This window comes from Rhinolophus sinicus, chromosome 12 (genome assembly GCF_057876585.1).
Source record: "Rhinolophus sinicus isolate RSI-liver-muscle chromosome 12, RSI-T2T, whole genome shotgun sequence".
Classification (NCBI taxonomy): domain Eukaryota; kingdom Metazoa; phylum Chordata; class Mammalia; order Chiroptera; family Rhinolophidae; genus Rhinolophus; species Rhinolophus sinicus.
Genome location: NC_142512.1, coordinates 25,297,915 through 25,305,294, shown reverse-complemented (window position 1 = coordinate 25,305,294; position 7,380 = coordinate 25,297,915).

Genomic DNA, 7,380 nt, shown 5'->3' with positions numbered 1-7,380 from the left:
TTTTTGGTCCTTCCTCTCCCCTAAATTGTCTTCCATTGTGAGCTCAGAAAGTCACATTCATTTTGATCTTGGCTTGAGTACACCTTAAAAATCTGCTAGTGTTAAGAAAATATCATCCAAGGTGCCCAAGAATAAAATGGCTTCTGAATTATTCAATTCAGGTCAGGGATGCGTCTGTGTCAGCAGATGGCAGGGAAGAGGGCAGGACGTCACACGCGTCTGGGGCCTGTCTGTGTCAGGCACATCGTACCTTTGAGCGTGGTTGACTGTTCCTGGTGTGGCAGAATTTCCGTGTCCGTTTTATAGCCAAGGAGCCTGAAGACCAGAGAGGGGAAGCACTTGCCTAAAGTCACACAGCCAGTGTATGGCAGAGGTGGGTTTGGACGCTGGGCTGGGGTGACGCCAAAGTGCAGGTGCAGGCAGGTGGGACCCCACCCCTTACCTTCAAGCTCTGCAGTTGTCGCTTTCCCAAGATCCTCAAGGAGCTGGTGAGGAGTCGGGGGGCTCTCAAGGCAGCCAGATTTTCCACCCGTGGCAGGGGCTGGGTTAAGGAGAAGCAGTGACACTAATTGGGGAGTGAGGGCCTCGCATGGCATCTTTATTTCCTGTGTTGGCTGCTTAGCCCAACAAAGGGCTTTGTCTTGGTTGGCCCCATGACAGTATCTTGTCATGCTCTTCCTGCCTCCTTCAGCCTGGCTCCTTTTCACAGCTTTTAGTGTTTCCCCCTATTCCCTGTTGCCATTTCATAGATTCACAGGCAGGGGACCTGGGGGGCTGCCCAGCCAGCTACTGATTAGCTGTGTGATCTTGAGCACGTTGCTTAGTCTCTCTGGGCCTCAATTTCTCCACCTGAAAAATGGGCGTAGAGGTGAGATCAGAAGGCTGCTTCGGTTCTGTGGTGGCTCCCTTCCTAGCTTGATGACTGGCGTTTGGGAGAGCAGTGGGAAGTTAAGGTCAGGGGAGAGGAGTCTTTATCCAATTGCATTATTGTCAGAGAGAGATACTATTTGCATGTAATTTGCACTTTCTTTGAATGTCAAAATGCTCTGACACACCCACCCCAATTTCTTCCTGCCTCTCACCCTTCCTCTCACCACCTGCTTTCTGTCCCCTCCCCGCGCCCATCAGCCCTGGCCTTGTCTTGCTGGGTTGTCTTGCTTCAGAAGGATGATTAGTTGGCCCAGAGGACCGTTCCTCAGCTGCAGCCCCTGCCTGCTGACCCAACCTGGTAGCATCTATAGTATGCGCAGAAATGTGCAGTGTGACCCTCATATTCAGCTCCAAGAGGCTGAGCCAGTTGCCCCAAATCCCGCAGTGAAGTGGCAGAGCCAGCATTCAGCCCTGTCGGCCCGACTCTGAGACCATGCTGTCTCCTCACTGCTCCAGGCTGTTCACCTGCTTGGAGATGTACGACCGGCGAAGCAACGGCCTGGCTGGAGAGGATGATGATGGCGATGAAGACAACATTACGCCTGCTTCTCAAAGTGTGGTCCGTGGGCCAGGAGCATGTGCATCACAGAGAGCGCGTTAGAGATCAGGCTCCATCGCAGACCCGCTGAAGCAGAACTGGCGTTTGATCAGGGTACCCAGGAGAGATCGTGTGCCACTCAAGGGAGAGAAGCATCGCTCTAGAACTCTGCCTGCCACATTGGCTCCGAGGAGCCAGAGCCACTCCATGCTTTCTGGAGGCAGAAGCTCATGATATCAGAGCTAGGGTTTCCAGGCAGGAATTCCCGCCTGTTCTCAGGAATTGTTTTCACTTTCCCGTTCCCGAATCCCGAGATATAAACTGTTTTCTGTTCTCCACGATGAATCGTTTCCACGAAGTGACGGCCGATACTACCAACCACCTGAGTTCAAGGAGCCGATTTTCCGACCAACTTTTCTTGGGATTCGGGAACGGGAAAGTTGAAAAAAATTCCTGAGAACAGGGCGGGAATTCCCACCTAGAAACCCTAATCAGAGCCAGAAAGGCCCTCAGACATCTTTAAGGGTGGTGGTTTCATGAACCGTGCTTGTTGGAGCACTGGGGACCCCAGAGGGGTCTTTGTGGCTTCTTTGGAGTAGGGTGGGCAACACCCAGCAGGCCAGACTCCAGAAAGCCCGTGCTTTCTTGAACACCTCTCCTTAGATTTGGTTTACAAACTTCTCATGAAACACGATTTCATTGGGATGGGGTGGAATGGTTAGGGTCTATTGCTAAAAAATTTTTTTAAACATGTTTTGTTCCATCCTTCTATTTTATAAGTGATGAAATTGATACTCAGGAACACAGAGACCTGCCGAAAGTCACATGGAATCCGGGACCCGGATCCAGCTCTATCAGTTAGGACTGTTTTTGGCTGCAAGTAGCAGCAAAATTGACTAACAAAGACTTGCACAAATAAAGAGTTTGTTTTAAGCAGTGAGCAGCTCAGGCATAGACTGCTGAGGACTGGTACCCTGTCCAGCTCTATGATGCTTAAGTGGCCCAGGCTCTTCCTCTTTTCCACTTGTTGTCCCCCTCCCCCCAAAAGCCTGGGGCTTTTGTCCTCATGGCAGAAGATGGCTGCTACTGTTCCATACCTTATATCCATGTTCCAGGTGGGAAGAATGTGTGAAGAATGGGCAGAGGGCATTCTTCTAGTTAGTTTTGCTTTTTTTGTTCAGGGAAGAATGCCCTCCCTTGAGGCTTCTGCCTGTTTGTTTTAGTCCAGAACTGGGTTATATGGCCACCCCTAGCAAAAGATAGCCAGGAGAAGGGGAGTGGGGAACAGCTTGGGTCAAACCATCGAATGGTGAATGCCTCCCTGTCAGGGCATTCAATTCAGGGCCCCAGAATTGCAGCCTTTGGGATGTGTTTGAATCAGAGAGGCACTGCTAAATCTTGGGGCTTGAATCTCCCACCATCTTAACTGTCCTTTATGGGAACTATTTGGTGTCCGGGCAGAAGCTTTGCTAAACAAAGACCTACATACCCTGGGGCTTGGGGACAGAGGCACTGGATCAGCACTAAAACCACAAGGGCTGATTCTGAGTCTCTGATGATCTCCACTGCTCACAGCCCCTAATGAAAACATGTGTAAGAAACCCTCAGGGTTAATTTTGCCAAAAAAAAATTCCAATAAAGCTCCATTAGATTTTCATGTTAAATTAATGTAATGGATGCTTAAAAGCCATGCTAATTAGGCTTTGTTATTAACAGGAATGTCAGGTGGATGGGATCTGGCCTGGAGCTGATGTTTTTTTCGGGCCACCTAGGGGAAATGGATTTGTCAGTGGTCAGAGGTACCACACCATCTGGCCTCAGCTCCCCGGCTCCCACTCACGCCTTGCAATGTCTTCAGTCATTTAAGTTCATTTGGCTGGGACTGGAATATTCTCTTCACCAAGATGACAGACAGCAGACTCCATTTTCTACTGGTTTTCATTTTTATTTTTGGACATTTCCAAAGTTTCCTTTCTGTGAGCCATCCTAACGTCTGTGCTAGGGCCATGGCTTGGAAGGGTCACTCCTGGTTCAGAAACCTTTGATAGTTCCCCACTGCCTATCAGATAAGTCCAGCACTCAAAGCCTTCTAGGAGTTGGCCCCAATTCAACTCTCTGGGCCCCCCTCTTCATGTGTAGGGAGAGGGTGTCTCCTTCCCGAACTGGGCCTTCCCAGTTCCCCTTGACGTTAACTGTAACCTGCAACCCATCACCTCAGCCTTACGACACTTTGTGATTCTTTCCGTTTTATCAACGAGGAAGCCGAGCCTCAGGCCCTCAGACCACTGATCGCTCAGATGCCCTTACATAAGGCACTTGACACGTCTTGGGCACTCAAACAATTCCTGTCTCCCACTTTTCTTCCTTCCTCTTAACCACTCTGCTTGGCCAGGTAGGGCATCCTCAGGGTGGATACCTGCCTTGCACCAGGGGTTCGGGCTTGGGCATTCTAAGTGCCGCATGCACGTAGGAAGAGGCTCTGTTTGTGACAGGAGAATCTATGAAACCAGGATGAACAAGGGAAGGGAAGGCCTGGAGCCCCGCTTTTCCCATTCTCCTAGGCTGTCTGGGCCCAGGCTATATGCTGGACACAGGAGGGGGTTTGCATGTCTGAGGGAGACACTGACCCCCACCCTCAGGCTCAGTTACCTGTGGAGAGGGGAGAAAACCTAGCTAGCATGGTTCCAGGCAGACTCTTGATGTGGTGCCAGCTGTGGGGAGGGGTTGGCTGTCCGTCAGCTGCCTGGCACGTGGGGCCTTGGGGCCCATGGGAGGTTGCCGGTCAGAGGTGGCCTGCCGGAAGCTGAGCCTGAGTGCAGCCACCCATGGGAAGGGGGTCCAGGGTCACTTTCCAACAGTTCTATTCCTGCACCATAGTCCATGCTTGTCCCTGGAGGTTGAAGGATGTAAACCTCTTCTCCAGGCGCACTGGACTCTCCAAATCTGGACGAGGACGAGAGAGAGGTCATTTAAACCTCTTCTTGGGATCTGTCATATCTGTGTCCAGCCCACAGAGTTGGCCATTCCCCAACCCCTTCTTTTCGATTTTCCATTTCGGGCCACCACCTGCCAGGCCCCCAGGTTTGGGGTAAATCCCACGGCATCTGACAGGAGGGCCGTGGAGTGGACTTTGTTGGGAGGGGTGAGTCTTACATGGCTGGGATTGGCAGGAAGGGAGAGGGTGTGGATTTGGGAGTGTGCTCAGTCATCTGATTACCAGCTTTTTGAGCCTGAAGAACTTGGAGCATGGAGGAAGGGACAGAGAGCCGACACTCCCCAAGAGGCAGCTAGAGAAGCTTAATACTGTACTTTAGAAACACGCAGAGGCTTTTAGAGGAAAATCTAGCAGTGCTAGGGCTGTGACAGCACAGGGAAAGGAAAAAAGGAAATGGGCTCCTCTGGGCTCCAACCACCTGCTTAGAGGAAATGCTAGAGGCTGAAATGTTTGTTTCCACGCAGACAGCTGAGTAAAGTCAAAGGGCCAGCTGGGGGAGGGCGGGGAGAGAGAGAGAGAGAGAGAGAGAGAGAGAGAGAGAGAGAGAGAGAGAGAGAGAGAGCGCGCCCGCCCGCTCATGTGCACGTACACATGTATATAGTTAATGCAGGGCCTTCCACTGCAGTATAAACAGCCTGACTGACCCAAGGGTGGAGGGAACATGCGTCTCCTCTCTTGCACGATGGAGATTTTCCCGAGACCGAGCCTGTCAGCGACATTGCCGGAAATGCAAACCTGTGCTGGCCCTCAGCTGATGGCCCAGCTCCAGCCAGCGCCCTGTCAGTGGGGAGGACGGGAGGAGTGAGGACCAGGCCGTCCCTTGCTCACTCCATGTACAGTTCCCCTCAGCCTCCCATAACTCTTCTTTCTTAATGAAAGCCATGTGGCCTCGTGGAATTCGCCCCGAGCCTTTGCATGACAGGTGGCACTCAGATGGGGCCTACCTTGCCTGACACCCTTCTTTAAATGCCTGGGTAACCTCTCTGCCTCACAAATTCTGTCCAGATGGCAGGAAAGAAGTCCTGGCAAAGGTGCATGGACTCAGATGCCCAGGGTCTAAAAGAAATGAAGAGAGAGAGAGTCAGTCTGCTGGGGGTCTGGAAGCAGAGGCTATGAATTGCCAGCCTGGGCAAGAATGGAGGAGAGGGAGCGGCTCCACGCACCAAGACGTGCCCTGCCCAGGCTGACCCAGGCCATCTGCACTGCCACTTCACTGCTGCCACTTGGCACAGGCGGCCTGTTGGTGCAGCCCACTGGCTGGGGCCACTAGACTTCCACTCCTTGATGCACAGCTCATGGCTTGTGAGGTCGTTGAATGCAAAGGTGAGAGAACAAGAACCAAGGAGGCAACATGCAGGGGGAGGTCCCGGAAACGTTAGCCTTTCTGGGCTGGGCTGTGGGTGAGGGGAAGAGAGGACCAAAGGCCAAAGGGTCTCCTGAGATATTCGTGCCTATGTGATGGGTTCACTGGAGGCCAGGCCACTGGGGAGATGAATCCTTCCCCCGGCTCTTCCTGCTCCAGGCAGCAAGAAGAGGCAACAGGGAGTTGAACAGAGAGACGAGGAGGGTGGACTATGTCTACTTCCCAGATCTTGGGGTTACGACTCTTCATGTGACCCATGGAATAGGAACCCTAAAGTTTCTGTCCATTGCCTTCCCAACAGCGACCCACTCCCCACTTCTTTCTTGCTGTCGGAATTCAGATACTAGCAGCCACGTTTTTCAGCAGAGACTGGGACCCTCTGCCCCAGGAATGAATCCTGATTCATCTCAGCCAAATGTAATAATCCTACTTCCTTGGCTGGTGATTTTTCATGTGTCGGCACGTCACGCAATTCTAGCTAACGACAACTGAGGAGGAGATCGTGGGTGGGGAAGGGGTACCTTCTGGGAAAGGTTTTCTGAGATCGGAAAAACTGACTTCCTGAAAGAAGCTGCTACCCCCGCTCATCACCTTTGGATGTTGATGAGGGGGGTGTGATGCCTGAGCTTTGGCCACCACTTGAAAATCAGGAGGAAGTAGTTTAGATGTTGAGGAAAGGAGAATAGAAAGGTAGAAAGAACCTGGGTAAGACCCAGCTGAATTAACCAAACTTGGAATTGCCTTGTCTCTGGACTTCTTATTATAAGAAATAATAAATTGCTTATTTTAAAAACCATTCATAATTGAGTTTTCCATTGATTGCTGCTTACAGCAGCCAACCTGATCAAATTTCTGAAGTCAGGATGAAATAATTCAGATTGTCTGCTATGATTCTCTCCTTGGGGACTATGAAGGCATCTCTGAGCTCCCTGGAAGCCTAGCTTAGCTGGAACGGCCCCATTTCCCTCTGGGCAGGCTGGAGAGCCTCCTGTAAGGAGGCCAGAAGAACTGGGTTCAAACCCCACACCTTTATGCATGTATTGTATGACTTTATGTTAGTTACTTAAAGCAGGGATTGGTACCCTTCTTCTGTAAAGGGCAGATAATCAATCTTTTAGGTTCCGTGAGCCATACGGTCCTGGTTACAGCTATTCAACTCTGTTGTTTTCATTTGAAAGCGAGATATTGGTAACACACAAATAAGTGGGCATGGCTGTGTTCCAACAAAACTTTATTTACAAAAACAGGTGGCTGGCTGGATTTGGCCTGCAGGCCATGGTAAATCAACCTTTGATGAAACTCAGAGTCTCAGCTTCCTCCTGAGAAAAATGAGACTAATAATTTGTTTTCCTCACAGGGCAAATTTGCGCATCAAATGAGTTGACTTAAAGCTGTCACCACATAAAGTATAATGTATGTGTGGGTCCCCTTTCCTATGAGAATCAAAGGGCCTGGCACTGGGTGAAGGAGACGTGCTTGGCTCTACCACCTACTATAGCTGTGTGACTTTGGGAAAGTCACCTAACTTCTCTGAGTGTCACTTTTATCCTCTCC